Genomic DNA, 10,575 nt, shown 5'->3' on the forward strand with positions numbered 1-10,575 from the left:
AACCATTTTCAAATTACACTTACATTAACAAATTAAATTCCACACCTCAATATCATTCCTAGAGCAATACAAAACTTTTTAACATAATTCATTCATAATTTCATTACAATATCTAATGCGCCACACGCCATGATCAAAACAATTGTTTTGCACTTGTGCTTACATTATTATTATAAATTTCATTAGAAGCCCTTCAGGCCTCCGCAGTGTCACTTGCTAAAGCTTATAATCATTTCATTACTGTCTCTTTCAACAGCTTCATTTCATTACTGTCTCTTTCAACAGCTTCATTTTCCATCTCTTCATCACTGTCTCTTTCAACAGTTTCATTTTCCATTTCTTCATTACTGTCTCTTTCAACAGCTTCATTTTCCATTTCTTCATTACTGTCTCTTTCAACAGCTTCATTTTCCATTTCTTCATTACTGTCTCTTTCAACAGCTTCATATTTCATCTCTTCATCACTGTCTCTTTCAACAGTTTCATTTTCCATTTCTTCATTACTGTCTCTTTCAACAGCTTCATTTTCCTTTTCTTCATTACTGTCTCTTTCAACAGCTTCATTACAATCTTACACTCCAATAGCTCCTTAAGTTTTTCACGCACCAACTCTCTTTCATTTGGACTAAGCCTATATGGTCTTCTTTGAACAATTTTATTTGGGTCTACCAATTTAATTTTCATTTCCCCTGAGCTAACTCTAGACAAAGGAATTCCGTTTATAAAAGATTTTGAGTATTTTCCCATTAGACTCTTTAATTTGCTCATATCTTCACCAACAAGATCAGTATTTAACTCGCAAAGTTGTTTATCATTTGAACAATAATTTACAGTTTTTGATCTGATAATTTTAAATTGGCCAGGTGATACTATTACATTAAATCCTGAGAACAACACTTCTCGACCAATAATGATATCATTTCTTAAGTGCACATCGTCCAAAACATGAAACAATATCTCAATACAATAGTTGTTAATTTTTACGTTACTAAGTATTTGCAATGTGCTACAAATACTACTATTGCCAATACCTTTCAACAGCACTACATTATTAATTCTTTTACCAACAAATTTGTTACTTAGCTTTTGTTTAATTAAAGAACATTCCGATCCAGAGTCAAAAGTTATTGGATATGTCTCGCACTGATGAACCATCTCGCCCTTGGGTTCAACAACTTCACAAAGTTCCGCCCTTTTCACCTGAAGCGTGCCTTTTTCCTTCTTCGGTTTACTGCAATATGTTGAAATATGGCCACGTTCTCCACAGTTAAAGCAGGTTACATCCGATTTTTGATGGTGACCAACTGCGCTTCTATTGTTGTTGTCCTTAACACGAGATGAAAGATTTTGCTGCTGTTTAATTCTGCATTCGATCATCTTGTGGCCTAGTTTTCCACAGAAATGACATCTTATTGTTGAAGGTTTATGACGCTTTATTTCAGACGGAGCCGCTTCTTCTTGCAGAGTTTTCTTCCTTTTGTTGAAGGTAAATGCTTTAATCTGCCAGCATTGCCAAAAACATAGCCGCTGGAGTTTCCGCACTGGCAAAACGTTGAACGAAAAGTTCTTTAAGCGACAACACGACAGCGACAACACGCTGGCGCCGCGCTAAAACGGTTCTTCCCAAAACTACAAAACTACAAGCAACCAATAACTGCGAAAAAAGAGGCTGATGCAATATTTCCATTATGATGAAATACACTACCAGAATACCAATACACTAACACATGCAAAATTATGCTCCGACATATATAACTTTTTCATGCCATTAATGCTTTATAATAGGTTGGAAAATATCTTCTGACGAGTCATCAACGAAGTGTGTGGGCTGGCGTTGTCCTGGTGGAACACTACACCCTTCCTGTTGGCCAATTCTGGACGCTTCTGGTCGATCGCCTGCTTCAAGCGGTCCAGTTGTTCGCAGTAGATGGTAGAATTAAGCGTCTGGCCATATGGGAGCAGCTCATAGTGGATGATTCCCTTCCAATCCCACCAAACACACAGCAAAACCTTCCTGGCCGTCAATCCCGGCTTGGCCACTGTTTGCGACGATTCACCGGCCTTCGACCACGACCGTTTTCGCTTGATATTGTCGGATGTGATCCATTTTTCGTCGCCAGTCACCATCCGCTTCAAGAATGGGTCGAGTTCGTTCCGTTTCAGCAGCATATCGCATGCGTTGATTCGGTCCAGAAGGTTTTTTTGCGTCAAATCATGCGGCACCCAAACATCAAGCTTTTTTTTGTATCCAGCCTTCTGCAGATGGTTTAAAATGGTTTGGTGACTAACTCCCATCTCCGGTCTAACTCGATGTATTCCATGATTTGATCGGTATTTGTCGTCACAGGTCTTCCGCCGGCTGGCTTATCCATGGTGTCGTTTTCACCGGCTCTGAATCGTCGAAACCATTCCTCCGCGGTTCGAAGTGATAGAGTACCATCCCCCAAAACACCATTAATCTCACGGAACGTTTCTCTGGCGCATTTGCCTTTAACGAAGGAAAACTTTAAAATAGCGCGATTTTCGGCGTTAGTGAACTCCATGTTTACACGTCTATAACTGTTGAACGCAATATCCAAACTAATCATGCATAGCGTCGTTTTGTAGGTTATGTCAAGACCTTTTAAATTATGTATAGTATTGCCAGATACGATCTCTGTAGCGCTTTGTACATAGCCGCGAAATTCAAAAGACAAAAAGGCGGAAGGGAGATATTTGCCAAACTTATATATAATGATAAAACATTTTATTTAATTATTTCTTGTAGCAAAGTGTTTTCCATTAAACGAACCAACGAAGAATAATAACATTACCAAGTTTTTTGTATTTCCGAATAATTAATAAGAGACAATTCTATATGAAAAATAATTTCATTTTTTATGCTAGACATTTCTCAGTATTACTTGATCGAAAAAGAATAAGAAGAAAGTTTATTTTCGTTTTTCACATCCAAATGTGAGATAATTGTTTTCATATATATTTTTTAATATTATGAAAAAAAAATTATTATTTTATCTAATAATATACCATATGCTTATTAAATTTATACACAACTTTATTAGCATAGTCTTACAACCCTCAACCATATGTAGACCAAGCAGCACTATAAAATTAATTAAAGTACATAACAGCATGGACTGCGATATGCGTTCAAAATGTCGATGTTCATGTGTCCTGCAGTTCACACGATGACGCACAGTTTGCTGCGTTCTTCATCGACCCATGAGCCGAGTGATCCACCGCTTAGAGTTTTATAATTAATTTTTATATAATGTCAATTTTGTTTTTATTGAAAGAAATTAAAAATGCACCATTTTACTGGCATATATCAATTCCATCAATAAATGTATTTTTATACCTAAAATAAATGCTGCGAAATGTCTTAGTTTCATATAAGCATTATGTATCATATAATCTGGTTATTTACGGTTTATATTTAACTATGTTTGGGCGATTCTTACTGCAATTTATATAAAACATTAACCTGATGGGTACCAGGTACAACATTGTATATTTTAGGTTGTTGCATTAGCCAACGTATGCTCATAACTAAGATGTACAAAACATATATTTGCAACGCGTGTATATTATGGTCCATATACACACAAAGTTCACTTGACTTGATTTCATTGTTCTTTATTTCTATAATATGATAGGGACAATATCTGTTACAAAAGTTGTTTACAATTGATCCTATGCTTTGTCATTGTATTAAATAATGCTTTTATATGTAACTAGCGCGGCATCAGGTGATCGAAGATCCTCCCAATTTACTATGTTACAATTACATTGGCATCACATCCATTGCCGTTTATAAAGTAAATTGTAAACTTTAAATGGTTTAGAAGCCATACAATGCAAATTGCCCCTTATTTGTCATTGCAGTCCAGCACGGATACGACCTTAGAGGCGTTCAGGCATAATCCAAAGGACGTAGCGTCATACCACTGTTCGCTCGAACAAGTATTGTGCCATTGGTCCGTACCTGCGGTTCCTCCCGTACTACGCAGGAATGCTGTCGCAACAACGTTTTTTCATTAGTAGGGTAAAACTAACCTGTCTCACGACGGTCTAAGCCCAGCTAACGTTCCCTTGCATGGGTGAACATTCCAACGGTTGGTGAATTTTGCTTCACAATGATCACTATAAACGCTTGGCCGCCACAAGCCAGTTATCCTTATGGTAACTTTTCTGACACCTCTTGTTAAAAACTCTTTAAACCAAAAGGATCGATAGGCCGAGCTTTTGCTGTCCCTGTGTGTACTGAACACCGAGATCAAGTCAGCACTTGCCCTTTTGCTCTATGTGTGCACTGAGCTGGCCTTGGGACACCTCCGTTATTATTGGAGAGATGTACCGCCCCAGTCAAACTCCATACCTGGCAATGTCCTTGAATTGGATCATAGCTGAGTAATTGGAGTTATACCAAATTTTCAAATCAAGAAAACATAAATGCATTGTTTTATTAAAGAATTTGTTTGCGATTATATTACAAACTCGTGATACTTTGATCAAGAAGCTTGCATCAAAACCTAATACCATAAGATATAATAAATATATCCGTATAATGGCTAGGAAATGATACACGTTCCACTTAATCAAGTAAGTAAGGAAACAATAAGAGTAGTGGTATTTCATTGACGATACCAAACCGAGGTCTAATATCTCCCACTTATTCTACACCTCTTATGTCTCCTTACACTGCCAGATTAGAGTCAAGCTCAAAAGCACCCGAGTTGTGAGCAACCCGCGCCGTTACTCAAACGTCGAGCACGAAGACTCTACCCGCGATATGGGTACCAACCACAGCCATCACTATACTCCCACAAGGGGGCCAACCTCAATGAGCAGTCTTGGAACTGCTCAACCCGTGGTACCGAAAATTAGAGGCTCGGTCGGCCTCACTCTTTGGCTCCGACAAGCACGGACGGAGTGACCTATTGCTGCATTAGTCGCCTGGAGCAGTATTCTCGCCCGCTAACCACACGGCGAAGCGTCAGGCATTCTTCTGCGGAATGCCTCCTCAGCGAACACAGCCAGCCGTTGTGTTCTCTCCCGATCCTAATTTCGTAGCGGCCAAGTGAAGCGGGGGGGCTCCAGCAAGAACCTACAGTGCCTTGGTGGACACTGATAGACATCCAAGCAGGATCAGTCTATGGCAGGAGGACAGTCGTCTCCTGGCAGCTACCTGTGCGGCGGTGTCATACCGCGGACTTACACCAAAAATGACCGTATTAATGGGAGATCGTAGAAAAAAAGACGTCTGTCACTGACAGTAAGTAGATAGGGACAGTGTATGAATCGGATCCCTCCGAACTTGATTTACGTGGCGTGTTCCACATTGAAGGTATTACAACCACGGCACCCTATACACCCACAAGTGAGCATATGATGCATGTGTCCTGATACGCTAGACAAAACGTCCCGGTCTGGAAGCTATAGCTATGTACATAGCAACCACCCCGGTAGCAATTCGAGTGCTTGCTTGCCGGGCAAGCACTCCCACTTGCTGAGGAGCGAGATCTACCTAGCCGACAAGCACGGGCGGAGTAGCCTATTGCCGCATTAGTCGCCTCCTACGACAAGCTGCGGCAAGCTGTTAATTGATAATCGTTATAATTAATAAGAACTAATTGGTTTAACCCAAATAGTATTCTTAAAAATTTTAGCAAGAAAGTTCCACAATTGGCTACGTAACTAAACGATCCGGGGAACAAGTAACTAACATAAATGTTAGAAACTCTATTTACCCAGACCGAGCACATTATCCATGTTATTGTTTCCCAATCAAGCCCGACTATCTCAATCTTCAGAGCCAATCCTTATCCCCAAGTTACGGATCTAATTCGCCCCTATACTCAATTCTGACAATCGATTTGCACGTCAGAAATGTTTCGGTCTTCCATCAGGGTTTCCCCTGACTTCAACCTGATCAAGTATAGTTCACCATCTTTCGGGTCACAGCATATATGCTCAAGGTACGTTCCAGTTAGAGGCATAAATAATATAAATATACATTATACATAACTATATAGAACGCCCCGGGATTGTTTTAATTAGCTATAAATAGTTAAAAAACTAATCCCATTATTAGTCAAGTTAATTACGCTATTATCCCAATAACTTGCACATATGTTAGACCTCCATTGTTAATCATACAAGTGCATATAATAAACACAAAAATCAATGATAATTATGCCATTATAAAATTATAACTATAAGTTATATTTTATGATACATTGTGTATATGCTAATAGATTACAATGTCCTTATATGAAAAAATGCACACTATCCTCATAATATTATTTAAATAATAAAATTTTAATGATGAATTTCCCATAACGGATATTATTCAGGTTCATCGGGCTTAACCTCTAAGCAGTTTCACGTACTGTTTAACTCTCTATTCAGAGTTCTTTTCAACTTTCCCTCACGGTACTTTTTTACTATCGGTCTCCCACTTAGTGCTGAACTATCAAGCAACACGACTCTTTGGAAACATCATCTAGTAATCATCTAGTAATTAACTTTATACGGGCCTGGCACCCTCTATGCGTTAATTTCTCATACTATTGACGCTCCATTCACTACATCTCAAATTTGCCATATAGACAAAGTGACTTAGTGAAAATCCTTGTTAGTTTCTTTTCTACCCCTAATTAATATGCTTATATTCAGGGGGTAGTCCCATATGAGTTGAGGTTGTATATAACTTTTTCTTGCCATTAATTCTTTATATATAATGATAAAAACATTTTATTAAATTATTTCTTGTAGCAAAGTGTTTTCCATTAATCGAACCAGCGAAGAATAATAACATACCCAAGTTTTTTCTATTTCCGAATCATTAATAAGAGACAATTCTAGATGAAAAATAATTCAATTTTTTATGCTAGACGTTTCTCAGTATTACTTGATCGAAAAAGAAAATATTTCTCTTCGTTTTTCACATCCAATTGTGAGATAATGTTTTTCATATAAATTTTTTAATATTATGAATAAAAAAATTATTATTTTATCCAATAATATATCATATGCTGTAGTGACCAACTTAACTTTACACTGCAATAACTCTTCAAGACACCCTCGCCCAAATTATAGCAGCTTTTGTGTAACCCAAAAAGTGAGAGAATTGTCTCAGACCAATCAGGACAGAATATGATCGTACGATTTTACAGTTAGGAAAAAGAAAAGCTATAGCAGCGACCACCAGCATGCAGCTTCCCAGATCTTAATTCATTATCGGATTAAACCTCGTGGCGAACGCTCACAATTTTTGACGCTGCCCATTAAAACTGCACATACACGTGGAAATATAATTTAGTTATATATATATCCAATCTCATAAAAACAAGAGTGGTATATTTCAATAAATTTCCGTCTGAGATTTGTTTGAAAGTGGCAAAGAGATTCGACCTCAAGGCGTAAGGAAGGCCAGGCCTATATCAGAGCATTTGGTTGCTCTACAGCCGACTACCCCCCGTCTCGTCGACCCCCCGCATCAGCTCATGGTTTAAACCCAGTTCGCTCCAAGAAGAGGCCACGAGGCGACATAACCTTCAGCCAACAAGTTACGCAACCGTCCACCTGCCGAATGATAACTGGCCAAATATATTGGAAGGCTAGAGCTCATCCAGATTATTCAGCTGTGCAGAAGTTTAGACGACCGGATCAGGTTTAATTATATTTGGACATCATCAACGTTACGCAGTGAAGATCATCTCCTATGACCAACGGAGGTCTAACTTCGTGATTCCGTCTTATCGCAGCGCAGTGTAGCAGCCAGCAGTTTCCTAAGGTCTTATCGCGGCAGTGCTGCAGTTACATTTCGTGTTTTGTTTTGATTCTTGATTTTCTTTTGTATTGCGATTAATAATGAATTAAATACTCGCAGATCGACGGAACTTTTGGCATTTGAATAGGAATTTAAACTAGAACCTTTAAAGTTTGACCTACAGCTCGACAATGTCAACGTGAACTTGGGCCCAACTTTACGCACATCATGTAGTGGATATTTAAGGTCGTGAGTACTACCAAACAACAATGATAAAAAACCTTATTATGAATTACCTATATTAAAATTGTACAAAATACCACTCGAACGTCTAAATAAAATAAGATCTGCATTTGACTAAAGATTATATAACTATATTTACTAATTTTATGTTCAATTACCTATATGACTATTTGCTTTATACTTTACTTTTATATACTTTATTGTACTCACTAAATATAAACGAGAATGAATAGTTTGAGAATGACTAGGATAATTATGAGTAGGTTAAAATTTGTTATTTTTTGAAAGAGATTTAGTGGAACCGCTTATTAAACTGAATTTATATAAATGGAATTATAATTGAAGATATATTGAAAAAGAATGAATTGTGAATAAATAGATTTAATGGTTTGTCGAGTACTTATGTTGAACACTTTCTGGTAGAGTTATTTTGAACTTGGCCAAGGGACAATGTAAATATTTAAAGTAGCATTGTCATGGTAGGGAGGGTAAAGACTTAGGGAATTATTAACATCCAAAATTCCCAATACTTATCAGAATCTGTAGTTTATCTTCACACGTGTCGGCGTGTATCAGTAGTATCAATATAAAGCCATTTATTTTATTAATCGATAGTCCAGTTTTGAATATTGTTTTTGCGTTACACGCACTTATTAAAATGTAGTAGCGTTTCGTACTATCCTAAGCTAAAAGAACCCCGAACTACGGCGAGCTAGACCCGAGAGTGCGCATCCCTAGCGAAGGAAGTACAAGGTCCTCTTTATTAGTAATTACCACCCACTATTAAAAGACCAACTAGTTAAAAATCTGTCGAGCTACGTACACTACACATTTTTGGCGCCCAGACGTGAAGCCCGACATGTCCTTAACTTGTTATAGCACATTTAGCTCTAAAGTAATCCATCCACAGTTAAAACGCAATATAACTAATTCCAATAAATTAACATATTGGATTGAGAGCATCTATTTGGAAGGGATAGTAAAACTTAGGAACATGCGATTTAATTTGAAAAAGAATTGATCGACCAAGTGGAACTGTTTCGAATCCACAGAAGCTCATCACCATATGTTTCTTTACTCAACTTTATTTACAACTGATTTTTTTGGAATACATTATACTTACACTTCAATAAGTCCGTATATTGTCCGATCTTCAAGTAAATAAAAGCATGAGGCAATAGACCAGCTGCAATCCACTAACAAATAGAGATACAACTAAGATGCTGATAGAAGTGATCGACATAAAGGAAGACAAAACAAATAATTACAACATATCTTAACAACAATAATATGGCAGCCAAGCATAGTGCAGGTAATGCAGTTGAAGTTTCACAAGGCGTTGAAAATAGCTGTGCCATATGTAAAGAAATCTTAGCACCAACCGTTTTGTCAGCATACATTTCATAAAAAGTGCATTATAAATCACTTAAAACGTACACAAACATGTCCAATTTGCAATGCAGATTGCAACGAATCGAATTTATCGCACTCTAATAACACTCTGTTCGCTGAATTAGATGCTGCAACAGCTGGCACATCCGGCGTAAGCGTATGTTAAGATAATAATGATATTTTCCTATTAAGGAGAAATATCAGATCAGGCAGGATCCGAGGTACACCTCCTAGACGAGGAGTGTCTACCAGAACTACTTACAGAGGAAATTTGGATAGGATCTTAACAGAACCTCCAGCGAATTCCAGTATGGCTCTTAGTACTCAACCAGAGTTTACGGTTAGCCAAGAACACGCTCAACTTATGGATAAGCTTACCACTTATTTAGGGAAGACTATAGAGACATCTATTAAAGGTCATTTAGACAACTTACAATTATCTCAGCCCACAATATCAAACAATATCCAACCAAATACAGATTTGAGCAGGAACGATTCCAATCAAAATCGGTATTCTCAGAATTTAGACAATAATGTAGAAGAAAGAGGCGGAAACAGGAGCAATGCAAGCTCATATGTTAGCCCGGAAAAAGTATCAGGAATCATTCAAAAATGGGGATTAAAGTTCGATGGTGGCAAAACAAGCATCAGGATAGATGAATTCATTTACAGGATATGCTCACTTACCAAACAAAATCTAGGTAATGATTATGTACCTTCTGGTTGCAGGAAAAGCAAGCGATTGATATTGGAAGTTTCATCGAAACAATCCAAATTTCGATTGGAACACATTTTGTGGCGTATTTAGGGAATCCGAAAACGCAAGCAAGGAGAAAATGAAGCATTTGAAGATTTCCAGGAAACCATGGAACGGTTGATAGACAGACTGCAAAATGGAGTTTCCGAAACACAATTAGTTGAGTTATTGGTTCGAAATTCGAAGCCTAGCTTACATCATGAGTTGCTGCATCTTAAAATCCCAAACAGAACACAACTCCGATACGAAGTGCGCAGGCATGAACAGTTTTATAACAATCTCAGGACGTTTAAGCCAAAACCCTATCGCTCCTGCGTGGCAGAATTAACCGCCGAAGAAGAGGAAACAGGTTTAGTAAGAGTAGGTGAAGAAGTAAACCAAATTCAACGTCGAAATACCACAACTTGTT

At 37.8% G+C, this 10,575-nt stretch overlaps 1 pseudogene; it reads right to left on the bottom strand.

Annotated features, from left to right (window-relative positions):
• Positions 1-3,072: 3,072 nt before the first annotated feature.
• LOC113564693 lies at positions 3,073-3,251 on the bottom strand (annotated as a pseudogene).
• Positions 3,252-10,575: the final 7,324 nt, after the last annotated feature.

The sequence above is a fragment of the Drosophila erecta genome, unplaced genomic scaffold (genome assembly GCF_003286155.1).
Source record: "Drosophila erecta strain 14021-0224.00,06,07 unplaced genomic scaffold, DereRS2 tig00000329-arrow-arrow-pilon, whole genome shotgun sequence".
Classification (NCBI taxonomy): Eukaryota; Metazoa; Arthropoda; class Insecta; order Diptera; family Drosophilidae; genus Drosophila; species Drosophila erecta.